Here is a 27,350-nt window from a genome sequence, read left to right as displayed (position 1 = left end):
CACCCGTCACATTTTTGTAGTGTTGGGAAGAGAGAAATTATGAGCATTACTTGACTGATACTGAAATTGTAGTGCTACATAGCACTGGATTCTAACACAGGACTGTGTGTGGCAAAATGTGCAGTGTACAAGGCATTTAACAGCCTGAGCTACTGAGTCACTGCTGACTACAGGGTGCCTGGAGACCACCTGGAAACATGCTCTGAATTGTGCAATATAAGTTACAGGACTTTCCTCTAGCATTCTAGTACAGTTACAGTGTTTTACTAGACTGCAGTTCCAATAGAACACACATACATGGTATATAACCATACTGCATATATTACTACAGCTTTATTTCACTTTCAACAATAGAAGTGAACACATATTACTGTTACTGGTTAGCAATATCTGTGAAGTCCACACACACAATATCTGGTCATGGAGTGGCCTACCTCACCCATATACCTTTACTACCTGATGGAAGAAAAAGCACTATGTGACTGGTATTGGCCTAGAGAAAGCCTTGAACAGTACTATGAGTTAAGCAATACAGTTTGCAGCCATTAGACTTGCATTCTACAGCTATTAAAGTGTTATACATGACTGCAGCAATTTTACCTCACAGACTCAATGAGTACAGCTGTACTGTAATGGTTATAACAAGACAATTCTGATGTACACCATTTTCCTTGCTGTTATTGGTATTGTTTCTTGTTTTTATTGAACTACAATTGTTATCATTCATTTATTGCTCAGCTCTAATTCCAACTTTATTGCATTACAGCTCTAATTCCAACAGTATTGCACTACAAACTTTATTGTACATACGTTATTGCAGTTAATGCTTCACTCTTTCTTGATTATTGGACTACAGTTGGCATAATATGTCCATACTCACCATGCTAATGACGCAACCTGGCCAGGCGCTTGGCATTGTGAGCCCTCTCAGCTGCAGCTTTTGGGAGAGAAGCACATCATTATGTGTACCAGTTTTTCAGACAGTCAGATTACATATTGGTAAAACAGAGCAAAAAGTACTTACATACTTGCGGGGCATTCCCCGCCCTCGCTTCTTGGACCCAGGTGTCCAGGGTTCCCCTCTTTTGTCTTTTCAGGTTCATAGGTTGGTACTAGGCTATCACCCCTAGGGCCTATACAAGCCTAGCCATAACAATTCCCTGGCTATTTCTTCCCACACTATTTACTTCCCTGGGCCCCTGTCAGGTTGTCATGGTGGTGATGACACTGCTCACCTGTGAAGGGGATACCAGTAACACTATTGAGTTCTCTGGCCAGCTAGTTCCAGGCCACCACCTTACACTCCAAGCCCTGGAAACAGCCCTGCAGCAGCCTATCCTCATGGTAATTCACAAGGATCCCAACCATGAACATGGACACCTCAATGCCCCACCACTGCACCTGAAAGTGCACACCTTCTCCAACACCACCAGCCATATCGATAGATGATAGACTCCAACGGCTTCTGCAGAATTCCTACCTAGTGCGCCTTATATAGGCTGTTTTCCCACCCTTACACGTCACTGAGCATCATTCAAAAATGCACTCCATTGCACAGCAGCATGCAAACCAACCAAGCAGAACTGAGCAGCATGCAAACATTGGCAGCCAGTACCATGTTTATGCGGTGCTTAGCAGGTTTGAGCACAGTTGCCCAGAGTGTAGCGAAGCCATATTTTAAAATCTTGTCCATAATGTATGCAACAAAAATATAGACTACTTATGTGTATTCAACCCTGGACCTATGACACATACAGCCATAACTCTACCCATTAAGCTATGTGGATATTAAGAAATCTGGTATATCTTCACATATACCACTCAGGTACATGTTAGCAGTCCTAAACACTGTGCCATGCAAACACACTTAAACAAACCAATAACAAAATACTTAATTACATCTAGTTTCTATTTTTAGATATCTAGTAGGTGTATGCCATGTATGTATTAGCTCTGTTCATCTTAGCTGTACTCCATGCCACACAAATGCCAAATTAAAAACAATTACATATAATGTCATTACGCTTATCAATTACATCTGGTTTCTATATTTAGATGTCTGGCAGGTGTCAGCTGTCTACGTACAACTTGGTGTTGCTGTGCTCTGCACCACACCCCACAAACAGGCCTTTTTTACAAAATAAAAAAGACAACACTGATTCAATATCTGTGTTCCTCAGTTCTCCCTTAGCAAAGCACCATCATTAATATGCATGGTGCACTACAGAGGGGGGACCATGGCTGTGTGCACATATATATTCCGTGTAGACTCTACAAAGTGCCTACATGGAGTTTATTAAATCCTGGGGCAAATGTTCTATAAATTTAGGTATATTTTGGCTGATTGTTAGTTGCATTGTCTTTAGTCTGTTTAAGATGTAGTTAATAATCAATTGTTGGTGTACATTTACATATAGAAATAACATTTTGCTGAATAAACAGCACATTTAAACATTTTTAACATACTAGCATGTGTATAGTATTGTCTTTTGAATATTGTTTTAACATTGCATAGTTTTAATATTGCATATTTTTAACACTGTATATTTTTATGGCAATCTGTGTGTACACCAACAATTGATTATTAAGTTTATGCATATGCTTTGTTGGACATTGCAGTGAGTTGTGCTTAGTAATGGTTTGCCTGCAAGCAGGTTTTGTACCAGCAAGTAATTTGAAGGGTTAATTAGACCTTCTCTTTTACTAATTGAATTATTGGTCAAGTTTTGACTATGTATATAAAGAACAACCAGCTTGATTTTATTGTATCTTGAAAAAGCTCAGCACCAGGCTGAGTGAAAGCGCTTGAGGAGATTTTTGTTTGTTATTAAAGCAAGAAAGTTTTTGTAAGTTGCAGCCTTTCATTTTCTGCCTTGCGGAAGAAGGAATATCAGCATTTCATCAACTTTTCATTCTGGGCTTCCAGAGCCAGCTTCCAGGTTGTGGATCTGCTTTGCTTTATTGGTGCTTTTCATTTGTTCTTGGTTTCCTTCTGTATTGCATGTTACAGTTGAAGGAGGTGGTGAGGGCGATGCAGCATTTATATAAAGATTCATGGGATTTTTTTAACTCAGTATCTCATGAATTATATAATGATGATTTAATATTTGTCACTACAGATGTGAATGATCTTTTCTCGGTCATTCACATCTATAGTTTACCCTCAAGGTTGTTTTATGTAGCTGAATTTGTTATGATTAAATTGGTGTTTGGAATTATTAATTTATTTATTTAGACTGTATTAAATTTGTATTTGGTTTTGGATAAACATTTTTAGTACATTTATCTTGCAATATTTTATGATATGATCGCTTTGTGCACATTTTTATTGTAGTCAGGTTTTTATACTTATATTTTTCATGCATTTTTCACCTTTACATTTTCAGGTTCCCATTTTTAGGAGCTTTATGGTACATTTTATCAAGTCAAGTCCCCATTATTTAGAGAATATATGATACTTAATTATGTAACTGATTGCGTGTTTACTACATAAGAAGGAACTGTGTGGACTTTAACCCAGTTCTGAAGAGGTCCTGGCTCCCTACTTAAAAAGCTAAAGCTCAAGTTACCCTGTCTTTCATGTCTAACTGCTTAGTGCACAGTGCAACTCTAAGGACATTAACCCATTTTTCCATCTTACCAATAAAATCCGCAATGTTTACTCCAAGACAAACAATTATTGGAGAACCCACATTTTGCATCTCAGTAGTCATCTTAGAATTAGTGCTTCTGTTTTGCTCCTGGTGAGAGAAGGAGCATAGGGACATTATTTCCTGGAGACTGCTGTTCAATAGAAATCCTAATAAATGCATCACAGGTGCCAACTTGGACTTTGTGCTTATATTTTACTCCTGTAAGAGGAATAGAGTGCATTGATTCCTGACTGTGCAGTGAGTGTCAGTGTCTGACCTTCTTGACTGGTCTGGTTGCTATTCAGTTCAAGGCGTCTACCAGGAAAACGCTACAGCAAGCATACAGACCCTTGTATCCTCTGGGACAAGGCTATTGATCACAAAAGAGCCTCTGGTCTGCTTCTTATCTTGAGATTGGTGCTACTGCTTTGCTTCTGTGAGAGAAGAAGCAAAGGAGTATCATAACCCAGAAGCATGAAACTGTGGTGAGACCAGCACCAGTAGGCAGTAGTCATTCAGACACATCCCCTCTATTCATTATTCTTAACAAAGCAAATTATTTCTTTCTTTTCAGTAAGTACTGCTTGATTCACTTCTGTCTAAACTAACTTCAAAACATCTCCCTAAACACTTCATTCATAAATCATCAGGATCTACTTATTAGTTTCCCCTCAAGTGCTTGGCAGTTACCTGTATAGACGCAAACTCCTTTAGTTGACATTTTTCCTGTAAATGCGCCCCTGAAATTTCACCAATACCTAGTTACACACAGAGCAACTAGTTTGCATTAACAAGCACTGGCCCCAGAGCTGCAAACCATATACTCCTTACATTACTTTATGTTCTCACACCAACCATGCAATCAATAAAAAAGGGTCTGTTGCCATGGATACAAACTTTCCCAGTATCTCCGTTACCAGCCTGGTGGATATGGGTATCCTGAGGCAATGTAGAAATTGTTTCATGTTTACTGACAACCAGTTAAATTTCAAACAAACTAATATGGTATGTGAGAGATGTATATATACAATGTTACTGGAGGCAAAGCTGTCACATAAAAGCACTCATAATGTTAATCAAGTTGTCAGTAGTACACATGCTGCACCCATCACACACAGTTCAAAGCAGATAAATAGACCTGCATACAATGAGGCACTTAAATATAACCTTCCAAAAACCCTAAAGACCTCCTAGATGAAGCACCCATAATAAGTACCCTCGGCAGCCACAAATGCAGTCTTTCAAAACAACACCCTCATCAACTCATACAGCCACATCTCATGAAGCCTCTACTTCTAAGCCCATAAGACAAGCCACCACACAACTCAACATTCTGGACATTGGGACTCCATTGTGAGACACACTGATGTCCCACTCACCAGAAAGTCATGGCCAGTTGCTTATCAGTGGCAGGGATCCATCACTTTACACATACACTCAGGTCACTCGACCACAAGTATAAGTATGACTCATTCGTAGTCCATGTGGGTCTAAATAACCTGAGACATATCCCTCTAAAGTATATGAAGAGAGATATCATGGAGCTCTTGGACATGTATGCCAGGCTGGTGCCAGCCTAGTACTTAGCAGCATTTTACCTTCTCCAAGGATGATAACACAATACAAACAGAAAATGACTGACTTTAATAATTGGCTTAGTTTCTGGTGCCATTCTAAGGGGATGCAATATTTGTCAGCATGGAAGGAGATGGTCAACAGACCATGATGCTCTGCCAGGAATGCTCTGTACCTCTCTCCTCTAGGCTTTTGAATATTAGCTAAAACATTGTCCTCCCACATAGTGCTTTTTTTGTCAATATCAAACTGAAAGTATTTCAACATAGCAAATAAAAACAAGAAAATCTAAAGGTGTTACGGATCAATGCTAGAAGTCTATAAAAACTCCACTCCATACAAACTCTCCTCTCCCTAGAGAATATGATGTCTGTACAGTCACTGAGACATGGTTTAGAGCTGCAGAGAGCACACTGGCAGTGCAAGGTTATAATGCATTCCACATATTTAGAACAGCTACTATACATACAGGGACTAAAAGTGGAGATGTCTCGATTTACATAAAAAATAAATATACCTCAAGAGCGGTCAGACAAGTTAATCCACATGAGCTTCTCCACATTCAAATAATCAAAGGCAAAATCACATACCACTTCCTTGAAGCTATAGATCCCCCTCTATGACCTAGGAAACCCATAACATGTATTTAAACATAATGGAAATACTATTCAAACCAACACTATATTCATGGGTAACTTTAATTATCTCACTATTAACTAAGAATCATATACAGAGAGAGTCCTGGATTAGTAAACACAAACTTCCTAGACCATATTGTCAATACATCAGGCAGTGTGCAGCCATACTGGATCTGGTCCTCACAAACATGGGAGAGTGCTGCACACTCCATAGTGTAATGTCATCCTGGCAAGGTCAGACCACAAAATGGTCTCCTTTGAAGTAAAAATAAAACCTGGACCACCACCTAACCCTTGAATATTCAGGAACTATTCTATGGCTAACTTCCTTTTATTAAGTGATAACCTGGCCAAATTTCAAGCCCCCATAAACCCTGAGAGCACTGATGCCTACACTGAGCTGTTCACAGAAACACTGTACAAGCATGTTAATAGCTGCATAGAAGCAGTTCTACCCACCAAGAAGTACAGTCCTAACTCAAAAAACAAGCCACCCTGGTGGAATCATAGCATCAGTAGGCTATACAACAGAAGGAAGAAAATCATGGCAAAAATTAGGAGGTGCAGCACCCAGCAGGATAAAAGTACTCTCATCAAACTAAACAAACAAAGTCTACCAAAGACAAATTTGAGGTAAATTTTGCCCCTCAGGCCAAAGAGAGCCACAAGGTATTCTTTAGCTACGTCTGCAACCTCAAAGGCAATACACAATTGTGTGCAGAGCTCATTGTTAATGCAGCCACCTATACTGAGCCAGAACATATTGCAAACCTATTGACTAACAAATTCACCTTCAACTTTACCCCTCTCACTCTCTCAACCTTCCCTCAGGAAATACAATCAAATATCACTCCCTCCTGCTATTACTAGAGAACAGGTCCTTAATGCTTGTCTCTAAGGCCAAAAACACTGCATCAATGGTCCCAGACAGTATCCCAGGATGCCTTCTAAACAACATGAAACATGACCTATCAGACCCTCTGGAATTGTTATTTAACTGTGGCCTCCAAACAAACTCTGTGCCTCAAGAATGGAGAACAGCAAAAGTCATCCCTCTGCACAAAGATGGGCCATCTAAAGACCCTGTAAACTAGAGACCCATTAAGTCTCACTAGTCTTATATCTAAACCAGTGGAAATAATTATCATAGAAATGATTAGTATAATGACATAGGAAACCTCAAGACAGTAGACCAACCCAATTTGGTTTCATAAAGGGCAGATAATTTCTATTCAAATAATGGAATTCTTTGAGAAGGTTAACAAAGTAAGGAATGAGAGCAAATTGCTTCACACTGCCTACATTGGCCTAGCCCTTTTGTCATAAAGTGGGTAGCCAGCTGGCTCACAGACAGAACCCAGTCAGTTACAACTAGGGAGTCCACCACTATAAAAAGGCCAGTCATAAGCAGAGTCCCTCAGGGATCAGTCCTGGGACTAGTCTTTTTTTGCACTTACTTCTCTGAAGTCAAGTCCAATGTCAATGGCCTCTGGCTGACTAAATTTGAAGATGATTGCAAATTAGGAGCAGTCATAGAATCCCCCACCAACACAAATGCTCTCTGGGAAGGGCTAACGCAGACAAATAACTGGTGTTAGAGCTATGGTCTAAAACTAAATGCCAAGAAATGTATAATAGTATCCTTCAGGAAGTCATCCACCCCTGGTAACTATCGTATTGATAACAAACCCCTAAGAGTTGATCCACTAGTCAGAGACTTGGGGGGGGGGACACATAGACAGTAATCTAGCCTTGAACCATCACTTGTCTACAGTAGTGAGGAAATCATTTGTAATATTTTGCAACTTATAAACAAAGGTATCGCATCTATGTCCAAGGAAGTCATTATTCCAGTGTATTCTGCATTCATCAGACCTATCATTGAGTACAATGCCTCCTTTGATATGTATCAACCAGGTGCATCCAACAACTGGAGCATTTGCATAGGTTCCTCAATAAAAGAATACAGGGTGCAAGTTACATGTCCCCTACAGGCTGTTGCAAGGAGATGTATGCCTAGCATACAAGGCATTGTCAAACCCCATGCTGATGGACCTCCTGCATATCTGCAAAACAAACAGCACCAGAATTACTTGTTCTAAAGTCTTTGCCTGTGATATAAACAGGACCTGCTGGAGAGGCAGGTATGTATCCTGAGACTACCACTTCTCTGTAACAGGCTCCCCATCCATGTGAAGCAGAGGTCCTCCCTAACCCAATTCAAGTGTAACTTGGACAATTGGATAGGGAACAGGAAATTCATCCTTGTTTGGCACCTATGCCTCTAATGGACACAGACAGCCTGTAAATTATTCATCTCAAAGGCCTTTGATTATAAATGTTTCATCTCCTAAGCCCCTGCTTACACTTATCAAGGGTATCCAAACTTGTCAGAGATTTAGGATGCGTGGCTAGGCTTAAAAAGGACCTTGTGGCCATGATCCTAGCAAACACCTATGAACCTCACTGGAGCAGGGAGTTATCAGTACAAATGTAGCAGCATTACTAAGCAGAAGACAGTATCAAAAATACGGCAGCTAAAGTAATGAAGTAATGTGATATGTGTATAAATAAATAAATATATATATATATATAAATATATATATATATATATAAAACAATAATACATACATATGTACATACATTTCTTGTGGGAGTAGTGGAATACAGTCACTTCAGTAGGACATAAAAAAACTCTTTGACAATAAATGATTTAGTAAGTGAGAAGAGGAAATCTTGCAGATTCGAATGTGATTTAGAGGTAGGTTTTCAAAGGAAGGTCATTTGCCTGATTTGGTAAAGAATTTAGCTATGCTTATTGAGTATAAGGAATCCCCTTTTGATTTGCTGAATTTTGGGGATTCTAGCAAGTGTTGATCCTTTAATGGAAGGTTCCTTTTGGCTTTTATAAATAACTACCATTTGCAAAGGAACCGCAAAGTAAAACTAATAAAAACAAAAATATGGCCCCACAGGGTCACGAACACTATAAGCTCCACACAGGTACGAGGTAAAAATAAGAACAATTTATTTAGACGAGTTAGGTTAAGCACTTTCGTCCCACGATAAACAAAACCAGTACTTCTTCAGAACAAAATACCATTTACAATCAAGTCCTAATATACAACAATCTATTAGCACCTTCCATTAATTAATAAAAAAGCATTATAAAATAGTTGTAGAATTAAAGACATACTCACGTCTTATTAAAAAAATTAAAATACTAATAATGCACACTAAAAATATCCAACTTTCATTTATACATACTAAATGTATAACACTTTTAAAGAAACAATGCTTTCCATTTTAAAATTGGTAATAATGAAAAACAGCCATTGAGACCTGGGCTAACTGTTGCATTCTAGTATAGCAAATAACACCTGGTGTAAGAGCGACACAAGGCCAAGACAGGTAAAGTACATCAAAGCTCAGCAAATCCAATCGCGAACTCCAGTTCAGGGTAAAAAAACAGGTTTATTCCATATAGCAGCAATAAAAACAATAGGGAATAAATATTATTGCACAGAATAATGGTAAGCGCTTTCACCCAAAAGGGCTTCCTCAGACCATAATGATCTCTGGTTAAGCTGTTAAACTTTTAAAAGAAAAAAGGCGCCAAAACAAACGCTTCTTAAAGAAACAACCCCATGATAAAATTCATCCATGAATTACAATCTCTAGTCCATATGGAAATAATAACATACATATCAACAAGTTTAAAAATGAAATAAAACAGAGACAAAAAATCTCTTTTACAAAGAAACACATGACCAATGTCACAAACAATAGATCAGATACATAATGACTACTAATTAATTAACTATCTAAGCCCTCTGGACTTTAAAAAAAGAGTTTAAGTGGTACCTTGTTGTTGAGTCCTGGGTGCTGGACTGACCAAAGTCTGATGATCCATCTAGACTCGTGGGCTTCAGTCCTACTTTTCACATCACCACCCCTAGGATTCATGGACAATTCCTCAATGACCCTGAAACTAAACCTACGTGTATCATTCATGGCTAAAACATGTTTGGACAAAGCATTAACAATAGACCCAATCCTAATCTGATAGACATGCTCTCTGATCCTATCCCTCAGTCTCCTGTCAGTCTTGCCCATGTAAAATGCAGGACAAGAGGAACAGGAGGCGAGATACACTACATGCATGGACATGCAGCCAGCAGACACTTTAAACCTAAACATACTGCCCTGAACTGGATGTAGAAAACAATCTTCCGAGTTAATATAACCACAGAAATTGCACTGGCCACAGGGAGTGGTCCCCTGAGCGGCACCCTCTTCCCAGTCATACCTTGAATAACATAACATCTTCTTCAAATTAGGTTTGTTCTTATATACAAATCCTGGTGCACTACCTGTCAATTCCCTCATCCCCTCATCCACCGTCGAGATATCCCAGTGAGACCTAATCACGTCCTTGATCTTACCCACATCTCTTGTGTAAAACAACCTCACACTAACACCATCACGGCGATGATCCAAATTCTTCGATTCAACAATTCCAACACATGGAGTGGCTCCTGACATGTCTGAAAAAAAAAGCATAGCTGTACCAATTCTCGAGCCAGTAAGCCCACATAACTCTCTCTCAAGATCAACATCCTTATAATCCCTATCCTTCAACCTTTTGCATAAATCCCTCAACTCCAACTCAAAACCTTCCTATTTAGGATTATAATGGAACATCCTAAAGGCCTGGCCTCTCACTATATTTCTTTCATATTTTTATACTATTGAGTTATGCTTCTTCTTATTCAGAAAATGCATGGTTGTACAGTCCCTGTTGCTCTGTGTTTAAGTAGCAATGCTTTAATGACCATCAGGTAAGCTTGTCTGAGACTGTATGATGCAAGTTAGCTTTAATAAGCATACTGTTAAAGAATTACCAACAAAGAAAACCTTTCTGTTGTTGCCATGCAGAGAATATTTACATAACTAGACAGCGTATACACTTTAGGTATTGAAATGCATATGACATTATTTGTAATAAAGGACAGGATTACAGTATTTTCAGAAGCTCATTACATTTGTTGGAGACTTGCAGTCATCTTTGCAGGCTTTACCCATAAACTAAACAGAATGACAATCTATCATGTATGTTCTATATCCTGTGCAGTAATCCTTTAAGCACTTTATCTTGAGCTTCTTTCTTGTTTGCTGTTCATTTTTTATTTTGATCATCTTTTTCCCATGAAACAAGTAGATAGTTGTCAGGCAGCAGGTCTTTTTTGGATAAGAAGCATTTTTACAAGTGGAGTTATCACAGAGATTGCTACTTTCAGCATGTTAATTGGTAGTTTTATAAAGCTGAATATAAATTATAATTAGAACTCCAGTGCAAGGAGAAGTGGTTTGAGTTGAATGTTGCTTGTTTTTTATACTTGATTTTGACTTGCATTTAAAAAATAATTTACTTTTTCATGTCACAAAACCTTTGTTTCCATCTTGATATTAAGTAAGCTGTCATGTAGCCAATGCAACAAAATATTTTTTTCTTCTACAATTCATTTTGTCTTGATTGGACTCTCATAATGACAGTTTGGCACCCAGGGCAGCATATTTAATTAAAGTCCCAGTTTTTGAGGTTTTTAGCAAAGCCCCACCCCTTTCTAGTTGGCCACACCCCTTCTGGTTGGCCACACCCATTTAGCTGTCTCCTGCAGTCCCCCTTTGATTTGAAGTCACCAGCCACCACTGTAGTGAGATGCTTTATGAATTCAATGATTCAAGAAGGAGGAAGCCTTTATCCATTTAAAGAAACGTGTCTCTCTCCAACATTTTTTTTTCTAGTAGTCAAAAGTGAAGAAAAATGAAACACAGTGTTGGATTTGTCATGCCAAGATCATTTTAAAATAGGAAAAAAAAAAACAGAATGATAACTGAGTCAGAATTTGATGAATGTCTATTGATATACTTTGTTCAAACCTCATAGGAGATTTCTGATTTTTCAAGAAGGGAGTCAGAACTTTGAATGCTGTCCTTAGTTTACTGTCAGCATCTTACACATTTATCAGGTGTGTAACTGCAGGTGGTAGTGACTCTGATATCATACCTCTCAACCTGTTAGTGCAAAAAATCTGGACAAAGCCTAAAATAATGGGGGTATAGATTCTAAATATTGTTCTTGTACAATTACAAAGGAGCTAGAATAACAGTGTTTGTGTTAACAGGCATTTTTTGAAGGATACGCAGTCTGAAAATCAATTATATGTTATTTATTTATCAGCGATTTGACAGAAAACCACAAATTACATGAGTAATAGACCAAAATAGGGGTAAAAATCTGGACAGTTGAGAGGTATGACCGAGATTCAAATGAAAATCCATTTTATTACTGTGCTTAAAGAACTAAGCACATTGTAAATTAAAAGAAAGTAGTAAAGTAACATTCAGGCAAGAAGTTAATGGTTGATCAGCTCAGTTTTGAGAATTAGTAATATCAAAGTTGATGAGAGTTATGTTATCAAAATAGGTTAATCCAGAAATATAAGACCTTGGGAGACATGTTAAAACCGGTTACCTATTATATTCTTGAAATTGTCAACACGAGAATAGCGAAAGTGCAGAATGTTGAACGGGTAAATGGAAATCTCCATAAGGGGAGATTTCCATTTACTTTAATGTATTGCGGTCTCAGAGTTGGTATATTTAAGTAGCGGGGGGGTGCAGGGGAGCTAGCCCCCCTGGCTACACCCTTTAGATTTTCTTTTTTTTTATTATTTATTTTTTGTGAACATTCAAATTTTTAATGGTTCAATCATTAAAGGTCAATTAAACTTTCAATGTTCTAATACAGACCCATTAAAACCACCTATTGTTGGGAATTTTCAAAACCGCCATGGTAGCATTTTCCAAATGTACTTGATACACAGTGTAGTAAATAACCAAGTTTCAGGCTGCACTTTTTTTTGGTTCAAAGTAAATTATAATATACCCGCAGGTTTATCAGGTACAAGGGGATGGATTAACAAATTTAATTGGGGTGGCATTAATTAGATAATAACAAGAAGACACTGTGGACTATAGTGTACATTTATAACTAATGACCACTCCAACATTTTGCATCTTTTAAACTAAACTCAAACATATTCTGTCACAGAAAGTCAGTGATTTCAAAGCCAAAGCCTTGGAGTCCATCAGAGTGCCATAGAGTGCCATTACTATTGTCTTGGAAGTGTCAGGTCTGTACTAATTGTTTCATGTCCACACATGGATATGCTCCAGGTCATATGCAATGATGCAAGTGATGACTGTCATGTGTTCATGATGGAAGGAGAGGTATACCTGTTTGTTCATAGGTTCATAGGTTGGTACTAGGCTATCAGCCCTAGGGCCTATACAAGCCTAGCCATAACAATTCCCTGGCTATTTCTTCCCACACTATTTACTTCCCTGGACCCCTGTCTAGCAGGGCGACTGACATGACCCCGGGGTGAATTTCCTTTCTCTTGTCTGCATATTAGTGCAATGGACATCACTAAATCCTTCAGTAATATTTTGCTACGGCAGTAGGTGCACTATGGATAACAGCGAGCCCAATATTTAGTGTGTGTTTTATATATGTAAGTGGTAATGCACTTCACTAAACTCTTTAATAAATTATTGTAAAGCTGTATATACAACTTTAATATACTCGTATTCATGTGCAGTAAGCATGTATTCCTCACGCACAAGTACTGTGTGAGTAAATCTGAATATGAGAACTGATAAACTATACTTATGTAAAAGTATCTCAACAGTAACTAGTTACTTTAGTTAGTAACTAGTAAAAGTAATATATTACTTTTTTAGAAAAGTAATAAGTAATAGTAATATATTACTTTCACTTAAAAGTAACTAGTAAAAGTAACTTATTACTTTTATAAGTAACTAGCACAACACTGGGGGCTGGTTTCTCCCTTTCTCTCCAGATCCCCAATAAGACTCCACACTGGCACAGCTATAGGGTACAGGTCTCAGCCTAGTGGTCAAGTTAAACCCCCAGCACCCTCTCTGTCCAACCAGTGCCTTGTGTCCCTGCCCAAGTAGCTGACACACACACACACACACACACACACACACACACACACACACACACACACACACACACACACACACTCTTTAAGATATGAGCTACATACAAACACACAGACACTCCTGGGGAAGGCTGGCACAGGTTCTCCAGCTATGCCCCTTCCTGTCAGTCTATAAGGTAGTATCACTTGCCATCATCCACAAATATCAGCTACTAATAAGGCCCTTACCAAAAAGTGTCCAATTATTACTGTGCAATATTACTATCCAAATAGTAAGTGTGACCCAGGGCTAAAGCTATTGTAGTGGCTTGGCCAGTATCACTATATACATGCAATGTACTCTAAAGCTTAAATTATCTCTACACAAAACAGCCACAGTTGTACAGTTTAAAAATATTTAATAACAAATATTAAAAAACACAAGACAATACTTCTTACTAAACAGTGCTAGTTCAGATATCATAGGAAAATGCTTAAATAATATAGTAGACTAGTTCTGACATCAATAAAGAAAACAGCTAGACTAAACTTACTATTTTCTATCTATATCTAAGAGCAATCACAGTTCTAAATAAACTTACATATAGAGCAAAGCAGAGTACTGGTGAGTTGTTTTCAGCTTTAGTTAAAATCCAAAAATGCTCTCTCTCTGTCTCTGAGAAAGTCCTTTAAACTGATAATACATCCTGCTGACTCATTTTAGATTACATCATTCTTAACAATTCTCTGGTTTCCCAGGCTAACAGAAACTCTACATTTACATTTCTTAGTAAGCTTGCACCTGGTCAGGAAACCACAGCAATTAAAGAAATTATATATGTAAAATCTAGCAATTAACTCTGGTCTCAAAACAATAGAAAGAATCTGAACCCTGAGATCAAACAGTCATAAAATGCTTGATTTATCAGACTTCTTACAGAAGAGTGCACTGTTGTTACATTTTTGCAGTTCAACATCCCATACAGTTTTCTCACATTTAAGAGAACAAGCCTATGGCTTTTATTAATATTTACAAAGACACAGAATTATCTACAAAATTATATCTAGCTAGGCTGGCAGCCTTCACATATCTTCACCCCCCCCCCTGAGAACTCAAGCTAGTTTTTCAAGTGTCTCTTGAGAGACATTGCTTGAGAGGGTTAAGTTTATATGAGTATATCTTACCCCATTCCCTGTCTTGAGAGCCCATCTGCATTGGCATTGCTACTCCCACTACAGTGCTGCACTGACATATCATATGCTTGCAACCCTAGGCTCCATCTTAGCAACTTGGCATTTTGCTGGCTGGCTCTGTTTAACCATGTTAGGTGATTGTGATCTGTCACTACAGTGAATTTTCTTCCATACAGATAAGGCTGAAGTTTCTGCAGTGCCCACACTATGGCTAGACATTCATTTTCTACACCTGCATAGCATACATCCCTGGGTTGAAGCCTGCAACTGAGATAAACCACTGGATGCTCTTCTCCCTCTGAAGAAATCTGGCTAAGTACAGCCCCCACCCCATGGTTCGAAGCATCCACCTGCACAACAAATTCTTTGCTGTAATCTGGACTGGCTAACACAAGGGGTCCTCCCAAAGCTTCTTTAAGCTTCTGGGATGGCTGCTCACATGCTGGAGTCCACACTACCTTATCTGGCCTGTTTTTCCTTGTCAGGTCTGTGAGAGGAGCAGCTATGGTACTATAACTGGGGACAAACTTTCTGCAGTAGCCTGCTGTCGCTAAGAATGCCCTCACCTCCTTTTTGGTAACAGGTGCAGGCCATGCCTGAATGGCTTCCACTTTTGCAGGTTCTGGCCTGATCATACCACTCCCCACTCTATGTCCCAGGTAGGAAAAATCTGACATACCCACCTGACATTTGCTCGGCTTAATGGTCAACCCTGCCCACTATAGTCTGCTCAGCACCTCCCTGACATGATGAAGGTGCTCTTGCCAGAAACAGGTGTAGATGGCAATATCATCTAGGTAAGCAAGGGCAAACCCTCCTGCTCCTGCAATATGATCTACCCCCTTCTGGAAAGTTGCTGGGTTATTTTTCATCCCAAAGGGCATCTTTGTGAACTCATACAAGCCAAAAGGAGTCACAAACACTGGGGGTCAAGGGCACCTACCAGTAACCCTTGGTAAGATCAATGGTTTTAAGATACTTAGCCCCAGCCAGCTGCTCTAGGACCTCATCTGTCCTAGGCATGGGGAACCTGGTGCTGCCATCCTTCTTTGGCACCAGCACCACTGGGGGGGGGGGGCAGAGACTGTTTGACTCTTGAATTAACCCTGGTTCCAACATTTCCAGTATCTCCTCCCTCAGATTCTGTTTGACTCTCTCAGGCACACTATAAGGGGCCTGCCTAATAGGCCTTTGGGGTCCTATATCCACCTGGTGCTGCACCAGGTGGGTGCACCCTGGTTTCCCAGTGAACATGTCCCCAAACTCCTGCAAGAATGCTCAAATTTTGCAAACCTGGGTAGGAGATAGCCACTGGGACATTGCTACCCCTTCCACTGAGGTGTCAGTCTGAGTCACCAGATCTCCCTCAGATTCCTCCTGTAATCCACTGTGAATACTCAGCACAAGGGCTTCCCTATCATGGTAAGGTTTCATCATGTTAACATGGTACAGTTTGTGCTCCTGCCTCCTGCCTAGCAGTTCTACCATGTAGTTAACATCACTTACCTTTCTTACCACCTCGTAGGGTCCCTTCCAAGCTGCTTGCAGCTTGTTATGTCTGACAGGAATGAGAACCATTACTTGTTCCCCTACACCATATTCTCTAGCTTGAGCATTCCTGTCATACCATACCTTTTTCTGTTGCTCGGCTTCTGACAGGTTCTCCTGGGCCAAGCCCATGAGTTCCCAGAGCCTTTTCCTGGGGTTTAGGACATATGTCACAACAGACTCCTTGTGAGATTCACACTCACCCTCCCACTCATCTTGGATTAAATCTAGAGGTCCTATCACCCTATGCCCATACAGCAACTCAAAGGGTGAAAAACCTGTAGATTCCTGGGGAACCTCTCTGAAAGCAAACAACAGATGGGGCAAATAGTTGTCCCACTCCCTCTTAAAATGGTCTGCAAATGCCCGTAGCATGGACTTGGTTGTAGAGTTTAACCTCTCAACAAGACCATTAGTCTGGGGATGGTAGGAGGTGGTCTTTAAGTGCTTCACCCCACAGTACTTCCACAGACACACCAGCAGGTCTGACATGAACTTGGCACCTCTGTCAGTCAGTATTTCATTTGGAAAATCTACCCTGCTGAAAATCTCTAACAAAGCATGTGTCACCTTTCCTGCCTCAATGGAGGCAAGGCCACTGCCTCAGTGTATTTTGTAGCATAATCTACTACCACTAGGATAGACCTTGTCGCTGTTGAACTTGGGGTACTCAGAGGCCCCACAATATCCATAGCTACCCTCTGAAATGGCTCCTTATTCACAGGAAAAGGCATCAAATGAGCTCTCACCTTGTCTCCTGCCTTGCCTACCTTTTGGTACTGCTCACAGGTCCTGCAGTACCCTGTTACTTCTCTGGAAATTCCAGGCCAATAGAAATTTTGCATAATCTGTCTCTTTGTGTGTTTTATGCCCATATGACCTGCAAAGGGAATACAATGGGCTATGGCTAGAAGAGCCAGATGGTAGGCTCTAGGCACTACCAACTGCTGTATCCTCTCATCTTCTAGCCCTCCCTCAGGGGTCCACTCTCTATACAGTAACCCTTTGTCCCAGTATACAGATTCCCCCTTCTCTTGAGAATCAGGTACCTCATTAGCTACCTGCCTCAGGCCTTGTAATGTAGGATCTGAGAGCTAAGCCTGTCTCAACTCTTTCTTTGTAACCCTTTCTAGCTCCCCTTCCACAGGAAGTCTGGCATCCTCTGACATTGGGTGCCTCACTGTCAGCCTGGGTACTACTACTCACCTCTACCTTTGCAGTCACTCTCTCCAAGGAAAAATCAGTACCCACAAGCAGCTGTGGCTCACCTTCAGTCTCACTGCTACAGAGTAGCTCCCTCCCTAAAGTAACCACCTCACCCGTCCTGGCTACAAGTATGTGGTCTGACTGGGTCTCCCCCAGGCTACCAGTCCCACATGCTTGTCTCCAAGCCTGACTGCATATAACTGCATAAGCACATGGTACTGCCTCATCAAAATCCTTACCTATCAGGACATCTGCAGCATGGAAGTTCAGTATCCTTGTTGTCTCGAGACAACCTACTATTGGCATTTTGTCTTTCCCACTTACTGTCTCCCTCACCTTTTGTTCCCCACCTTGCCTCCATGATCATCTGTAGGTTCATAGGTTCATAGATTGCTACTAGGTTATTGGCCCTAGGGCCTATACAAGCCTAGCCATAACAATTCCCTGGATATTTCTTCTCACAATATTTACTTCCCTGAACCCCTGTCTAGCAGAGCAACTGATGTGATCCCCAGAGTTAATTTCCTATCTCCCATCCAATCATCAAGGTTCCTTTTGAAGAGGGCCAAGGAGGCACTCTGTTTGACATGTATGGGCAGTCTATTCCAGAGTATGGGGAGTCTCTGGGTCAGGAACCTATCCCTCCAGCATGTTTTGTTCATTGTGATGACAAGTTTTAGATCCCTGGAGCATGTGGCCCTGAAGGATTGGGATTTCTTTAAGTGGAGCATGTCTAACAGCTCAGGGTTTGACATGGCCTTGTATGTTAAGCAGAGATTGCCTCTGAGTAGACGATATGCCACAGAGTATAGCTGGAGTTTTTTAGACGGTCAGCATAGGGCATCTGCTTTAGGCTTGTGATTCTTTTAGTGAGGTTTTTCTGTGGCCTTTCCAACTGTTGCAGATGTCTTGTGAGGAACATACCAAACGGGGCGTTGTACTCTATAATGGGTCTAATGAGGAATGAGTACCGTGGGACAATGACCTCCTTTTTTCTGGATGAAAAGCCCTTAGTGATGAGGTGTGCCACATAGAAGGATTTTCTGACTGTTCTGGCAATGTGGTTATCGAAGGTGAGACCACTGTCCACCTGTGTCCCTAAGTCTCTCATTACACTTTCAGTGTTTAGTGTACTGCCACCTATGTGGTAATTCATGGGTACATGTTTTTTCCCAAAGGGGATAACTATACATTTCTTGGCATTAAGCTTAAGCCCATGGCTCTGGCACCAAGCATCTGTTTCTGTAAGGCCCTTTTGTAGAATATCCGTATAATTTGGGGATTCAATAATGGCTCCCAGTTTGCAGTCATCTGAGAACTTTGTTACCCAGAGTCCCTTAGTGTTGGCCTGTACTTCAGAGAAGTAGATACCAAACAAGAGCGGTCCCAGGACTGTACCCTGAGGTACTCCACTTGTCACTTGTCTAGAGCTGGATTTGGAGTCAGCTACTTTTACAGTCTGGGTTCTGTCAGTAAGCCAGTTGGCAACCCATCGAGTGACATAGGGATTTATGCCCAGCTTAGTAAGTTTATCTATGATTCCAGAGTGGGGATGGTGTCGAAGGCGAAGTCCAGATAGGCTGTGTGGACTGCCTTACCCTTGTGCACAGCTCTGGAGACTGATTCGAAGAAGTCAATCAGGTTCAGAAGACAAGATCGGCCCTTCACAAACCCAAACTGGGTGAGGTCCAGTGTTTGCATGATGCCAATGTCTTTGTGTATAAGTTCCATGATAATGCATTCCATGCCCTTGCAGATCCGGCTCATCAGACTGATGGGACGGTAGTTCCCGGAATCCAAGGTGGATCCCCCCTTGTGGAGTGGGATAACTGTAGCTGTGTGCCACTCAGTGGGCACAAAGCCTGAGGTGAGGCTATGATTAAACATGACATTTAAATGAAGTGCCAGTTCATTTTGTAGTTCATGTAGTACACAGCCCGGGATGTCATCTGGTCCCATGGATGCTGTATTCTTAGCTTTGGAGAGTGCGGTTTCTACCTGTGTGGTCATGATTACCAGAATATAGCAATCTTTTGGTATTGAGATAGGCCCTTTAGGGGGTGAGAGGGGGGTGAAGTTGGCACTAAATTGATTTGCCAGGATATTGGCAATATCCTTGGGATCAGTATATTTAATGCCATTCTATTGTAGCTCAGAGGATATCTGAGCATTGCCATTTAGATTCTTGACATAACTACAGAATGCCTTGTGGTTGTCTTTGGAATCTTTGGCAATTTTATTTTTGTAACTAGCTTTGGATGATTTTATGAGGGATCTCGGCTTCTTACTGAGGCTGGTAAGGGAGTTTTTTGCATCCTGGGATTTTCCTCTTTTCTGCAACAGTTTCTTTCTTCTGTTGTATAGTTTGTTTATGGCAGGGGAGCACCAGATTGGCTTCCTTTTTTTGGAGGAGAGCGTCTTGGTTCTATTTGGGATGGCACGATACATGCACAAGTGGATGTGCTCGTACAGTGCCTTAGTGTAGGATTCAGCAATTGAACTTTCAGCTCCCGTCTGCATGGGTGTCATGAAGTTTGCCACTTCAGACTTGAGTAGCATGAAGTTGGCTTTGGAGAAGTTTTTTACAGAGGTTTCCTTACTGAGGGGTGGGGGTGGGATGTGGATGTCAAGGGTGATTTGCTTATGGTCAGACCTGACCAATGAGGAGGTGACCAGTGATGTGGTACATCTATCTCCCATGTTGGTAATGACCAGGTCTAGGATATTGGAGCCCCTGGTGGGACACTGGATTAGTTGATCCAGGGCGTTGGAATTTATGAATTCCAAGAACCGTTGGGAAAAGGTGTTGGGACCTGAGTAGTTTCCCCAGTTAATGGTAGGGTAGTTGAAATCATCCAGTATTAGGGTGTTTGGTTGTATCTTAATATTTTCCAGTATGTTTAGAAAGGTGTAGTGAGAATCCTGGGGCATGGTGGGGGATCTGTAGCAAGCTACAGTTTGGATTGCAGTCTTACCTAGTGTTAGTTTCACCTGGAGAATTTCAGATGTATTGTGTTGGGCAACTAGCCTGGAGGTGTGAATATCCTTGGTGCATATGGACAGTCTTCCACCTTTAGTGTTTCAGTCTTGGTTTGGTGGCCAAAAAGTGTGGTAAGAGTTGTAGCCTGGTATTGCAGGGCTGCTCTCTTGAGCCTTAAACCAGGTGTGAGTTACTGCACAGATATCAATGTTCTCCATTTTTAGGAGTGCCTCGAGAGAGTGCATTTTGAGGTTTAGACGTCTAGCATTGAGTAGCATTACCTTCAGATTTTGCATGCTTGTATCTGTTACGGTGGTGGTTTTGTCCTTTGAACCTTGCCTAAAAAAGTCACTATAGGGGTGGCAAGATCTTTAGCCACCAACCTGAATCCCAGGGGTGACAGGTGCAGACCATCTCTGGCAAAGTATAGTGGTTTGTCGATCATGTCGTCTCACGCAGACAGATTCTGGATCCCCCTTGAATGACACCAGAAGCTTAGCCAATTGTTAAAGTCACTCATTTTGTCATTATACTGTGGTATCATTCTGGGCGAAGGCAGGATGGTACTCAGGGCTAGGGTCATACTTGCCTGGGCCACATGATCTGAGAGCTCTTCCATGTCTCTTTTCATGTAGTCCAGGGAGGTATGTCTCAAGTCATTAACTCCAACATGGACAACGACAGAGTCGTATTTGTACTTGTTGTGGAGTAACTTGAGTGCATGCATTATGTGGCGGATCCTGGCACCCGAAAGGCAGCTGACTGTAATTTTCTCCTTGTTCAGCCTGGTGAGTGGGACATCAGTGTGCCTGACTATAAAGTCTCCTATGGCTAAAGTGTTGGGTATGTTGTCTTGCCTTAGGGGCTGTTGTTGGGTGGCACACTGGTGTGAGCTATGTGTCACTTTGGTTGTGACTCGTGTTTGTGTTTCAGCTTTGGAGGTCCTTGTTGCTTGGGCAGGTTAATGTTAAGGGCCTCCAAATATGTGGGTTTAGTGTTGCAATGTGTGAGTGTTGATGGTGTGGGTTTTGAAGGGCTATGTGTTGCTTGAGGTGTAGTGTAGGTGTTAACCTTCTCCTCTTGACTGTCTAGCACAATCTTGGCTGGAGAGAGCTTTGCTTCCAGTTTGGCTAAGTAAGTGCATCTCATGCAGGTTGTAGTGTTGGGTGGTAGGAGGAGAGGGTTGTCTGTGTACATGAGGCAGTTGCTGCATTGCCTCAGTATGCCCAGATTCACCAGGTGGACAGGAGAAATCACCAGAAGCTGACCCTTGGACATGCCTGTTTAGGTGCTTTTTTGTAAAGTACAAGAGCTGTTTTCCCTTACCTTTGCAAGGTACTTTGCAATTATAGACTGTTTAGTGCCTACGATTAATTTCTCCTTATTAAGAAGGAGAGTTGAGTGCTTGTATCAGTTTAAAGCTTCATAGTGCTTTCCAGCAGGTTCTAGAGCAAGTGCTAGTCACAGGGGTTCAGATTTTAGTGCTACTACTGAGAAACCAGCTAGTTCTAAGGGAAATTTTGAAAAGCAGACTTTCTGGCACCTGGAATAGTTTAACCGTAGCCCTGCGGTACTGCACGATGCGAAAAATGCACAAACATGCGCGTTTTTAAGCCAGAAAGTTGAAAGGGATAGAAATCAGCCTGAAATGGCTAAAATTACAATTTCAGAGCTGGAAACCACTCCTCTAGTGTTAGACAGGCAGTACAATGCTCCCCACTCCCACTGGTAAGCAGTAGGACTTCCCTCTATCACAGCAAGGTCTGGATAGCTCTGAACACAGAAAATAAAGTCCTGAAACTAGCAAAGCCTGGGATCTGGACTATACTAGCTAGGAAAGGTGGGAAACAAGCAAACAAAATAGCATTTTTATTGGGTTAAAACAGGCTAAACAATGCAATAATACACTAAATAAACACAGAAAAGGCTAACACACTTCAGTGTGTAGTCCTAAACAGTAAATACAATTAGAACTCTAAACAATTAGTAATTTAAAACTTTTTAAATGAAGCAAGGCAAGTGCACAACTGAAAAATGATTTAAGAGGCAGTAATACAGTAGAATAAGTAGCTAGTCTACATATGCAGAAAAGTATATATATATATATATATATATATATATATATATATATATATATATATATATATATATACAGAAACGCAACTAAAACACACTAAAACAATTCAGATGCAGTGCAACCTAGAGCACTGAGTTGTAGCAATATTAAGACAAATACAGTTTTAATAAATGTACTAAAATAAACTCTATATTTCCAAAATGTTTGAAAAGCACTGTCAGAACACAAGGATATTCAGACATTTTTTTTTTTTAAGAAAGGGAGAAAGGAGGAACAGAAGGAAAGAAACTAAGTGGATTGGCCTTCTCAGATGTTCTCTCTGTATTAGGTAGAATGAGCTAATGACACTAGACTGGGAGATGTGTCCAAGATCAAATTTAGGGTAGGGGCGGGCAACTGCAAGGCCAGCAGGTATAAACACAAGATGCCAAGGAGGGAGGGTGGGAGAACACTACAGAAATGTTTATCACAAGTGAGCCAATAGCTATGAAATACAGTACAAGTATGCAGTATACAATAAAATTGCTATAAATATCTAGAATAAGCAATAGCTACTACAAATAAGCAAAAAAAAAAAAAAAAAACAGGCTACTTATTGTTATATATCACAGAAATGCTGCTCCTCCTCAGATAGCTTTGTGTGTAATGGCTGAAACACTCAAGTTAACTTCTTAACAGAAAGTTGAAACCTGAAACAACTTTAAAAAAATCTCAAAAGAACCAGTGAGGTGCTTTCTCCAAGCCATAGCCCTGGCAACCCAACAACCCAACTAGACAATGACCATAAAAACTAAACTCTCACTGAAGTGGGGGATGGTCTTTGTTAACTAAGATGGCCTGGACAATGAGCTCAGAAAACAGCCTCTAAGAAACAACTAGGCCCACAACACAATCAGGAATGTGGAAAATATTACAGCTACTACCTAAACTATTTTAGGCAGAACACACTGCAGAAATGTTTATCACAAACACAATCAGGAATATGGACAATATTACAGCTACGACCTAAACTATTTTAGGCAGAAAACACTACAGAAATGTTTATCACAAGTGAGCCAATAGCTATGAAATACAGTACAAGTATGCAGTATACAATAAAATTGCTATAAATTTCTAGAATAAGCAATAACTACTACAAATAAGCAAAAAAAAAAAAAAAAAAAAACAGGCTACTTATTGCTATATATCACATATCAGCTGCTCCTCCTCCGATAGCTCTGTGTGTAATCTATGCCACTTGGCCCCACTGGTTGCATTGAAAACATTTAACCCTAGGTCCTGGACATGTACCTGGATTACTGGCTTCCCCTGCTACTGGCAGATTCTGTTGGGGCAGTCTGGGCTGCCCACCATGGGTTCCTTTAGACCCATGAACAGTACTGGGGGTCCCTTTCCTGTGCAGGGATGTCCTGCTTGTTAGGTATAGGTCTCCCTTCTTCCCCAACTCATCTGAAGTAGCACATTGTCTATTAGCTAACCAGATCCTCATGTCCTCAGGCAAAGTGCTAAGGGCTTGTTCCCTCACCAAAAGGTCTTCCAGCCCTTCCGAAGTGGTGACCTGACATTCACTCACCCACCTATGAAAATAAGTGCTCAGTTCAGCAACATATTCACACACACTTTCTTTTGCCTCACAAAACTTTTTCCTATACGTTTCAGGTGTTAGCTTAAAAAATTCTAACTGACATTTCTTAGCAGTATAATCAAAAAATTCGTGATCAGCAAGTTTAGACAACACAGTTACAGTTTTGCCATGGAGTAAGGGTGTCAGGAACTGTATGCAGAGCCTTTGGTCAACATCATACTGTTTACATACCCTCTCAAACATATGAATTAAACTATCACAATTATCCCCCTCTTTAAACTGCAGAAGAAATTTGCTGCCCTTTTGTATTCTGGGGTCCAGTTACTCCCTTTCCCATTACCTCCATGACTCTGGCAAAGAGTCAGCATCTCCTTTTCATGCTGCCTCTGCCTCTTCTCCTCAGCTTCCAGACATAGCAGTTTCTCATTCTCCTCAGCATGTAGACTTCTCAGTCTCTCTGCTGCTTCTGTTTCCAAATACCTGGTCTCCAACTCAAGTCTCTTTAGTGCCAGATGGATTTTTAAGCCCTCTGCAGGAAGGTTGAGCTGTCCATTCTCTGAGTGTTGTACATCTCCACAGCCAGTCTCATCACCCTCCTGATTGCTGTTTTCTGATGCAGCTGTGACCAAAGCTGCAATCATGTCTGCCTTAGTTAGGTTTCCATGCACCAGTCCCTTAGCCTGGCAGATCTCAGCCAACTGGCTCCTTGACAGCTTGCCATACTGATCTACTGACATGCTTGCCTGCTCTCCCTGACTAACTAAGCTAACAAAAGAAATAAAACAGTTGTGATCTGAACTCTGAATATTCATTGCATGGCTGAGTTAGAGTACAAAAACATCTTCAGTGATCACTGTACACAAGCTACAGGAATTCACTATCCACACCACTGCAAGCCAATTGCCAACCAATTAATATGTGGTGTAGATATCCCACCTCTACCAAACAATTAATATGTGATGCCCATGCACTGGCATAGCAATCAATGAGCCTTAATCCTCACCACTAACACCAGTGAGGGGCATCCACATTGGAAAGGATAACAAATACAAACACAGTAAAGTACAATTTCCCTTAAGAGCACACAGAGATCACAATCAGTTTGGTTTCTCCCTTTCTCTCCAGATTCCCAATAAGACTCCCCACTGGCACAGCTATAGGGTACAGGTCTCAGCCTAATGGTCAAGCTAAAACCTCCAGTACCCTCTCTGTCCAACAAGTGCTTTGTGTCCCTGGCTAAGTGGCTAATACACACATACTCTTTAAGATATGAGTTATATACAACCACACAGACACTCCTGGGGAAGGCTGGCGCAGGTTCTCCAGCTATGCCCCCTTCTTGTCATTCTACAGGGTAGTACCAGCTGCCAACAAGCACTAACATCAGCTACTAATAAGGCCCTTAACAAAGGGTGTCCAATTATTACTGTGCAATATTATTATCCAAATACTAAGTGTGCCCCAGGGCTAAAACTATTGGAGTGGCTTGGCCAGTATCACTATATACACGCAATGTACTCTAGAGCTTAAATTATCTCTGCACAAAACAGCCACAGTTGAACGGTTTAAAAATATTTAATAATAAATAATAAAAAAACACAAGACTATACATCTTACTACACAGTGCTAGTCAAGAGTTCAGAGATCACAAGAAAATGCATAAAATAATACAGTAGAATAGTTCTGACATCAATACAGAAAACAGCTAGACTAAACTTACTATTTTTTATCTATATCTAAGAGCAATCACAGTTCCAAATAAACTTACATATAGAGCAAAGCAAATAACTGGTGAGTTGTTGTCAGCTTTAGACAAAATCCAAAAATGCTCTTTCTCTTTGTCTCTGAGAAAGTCCTTTAAATTGATAATACATCCTGCTGACTCATTTTAGATTACATCATCCTTAATAATTCTCTGGTTTCCCAGGCTAATAGAAACTGTACATTTACATTTTTAGTAAGCTTACACCTGGTCAGGAAACCACAGCAATTAAAGACATATATGTAAAATCAAGCAATTAACTCTGGTCTCAAAACAATAGAAAGTACCTGCTGGTTCAGACACGTCTCCAAACCCTGAGATCAAACAGTCATAAAATGCTTGACTTATCAGCTTTCCTGCAGAAGTGTGCACTGTTGTTACATTTTTGCAGTTCAATATCCAATACAGTCTTCTCACATTTAAGAGAACAAGCCTATGACTTTTATTAATATTTACAAAGACATAGACTTATCTACAAAATTCTATCTAGCTAGGCTAGTAGCCTTCACATATCTTCACACCTCTATTTCCAGGGTCTCCTGAATGTCAGCTGACATAGCAGTAATGTTATTGTTAGCGATAGGCTTCCCTCTAATCAAGGGGTAATATTTAAATCCCAAACCATCCATAATTTCCTTCTTGATGTTGTCAATAAGATGTTTGAGATAATCTCGAACCAAAAATAAGCTTGCAATAAAATCTAAATCCCTACTCAGAACCCATTCATTGGAAGTTATTCGGGCTGCCCTCACCATTTGACCCTTCACGGTATTCTTTTTTTGGGAGAGGGGGTGGTTACTTTTAAAGCATAAGCATGAATTTGAAAAATATTCTTTTCTGTCTATTTGAGACACATATTCACTTTTTTCTGTATCTTTACAAATAAGTATATTTAGGTATGCAAAGGACTCAGTGTCAACTGAACTGGTAAAGAACAGAAAACTGAAAGTGGAGTGTAGAAACTGCATAAAAATTGTTGTTGACTAAAGTGTACCATCCCACAACACAAAAATATAATCCAGATAATGGTAATAGGCACAACTACTTTTGAAAAAATCACTGGTAAACACAAAATGAGTCTCCCAATAAAAGAGAACCAAGTTAGCGAAAATTGGGGCATATGCTGCACCCATTGCTACCC

This window comes from Protopterus annectens, chromosome 2.part2, assembly GCF_019279795.1.
Source record: "Protopterus annectens isolate FY-2018-M chromosome 2.part2, PAN1.0, whole genome shotgun sequence".
NCBI classification, from domain to species: Eukaryota; Metazoa; Chordata; order Ceratodontiformes; family Protopteridae; genus Protopterus; species Protopterus annectens.
Note: the sequence above shows the minus strand (reverse complement) of the source record.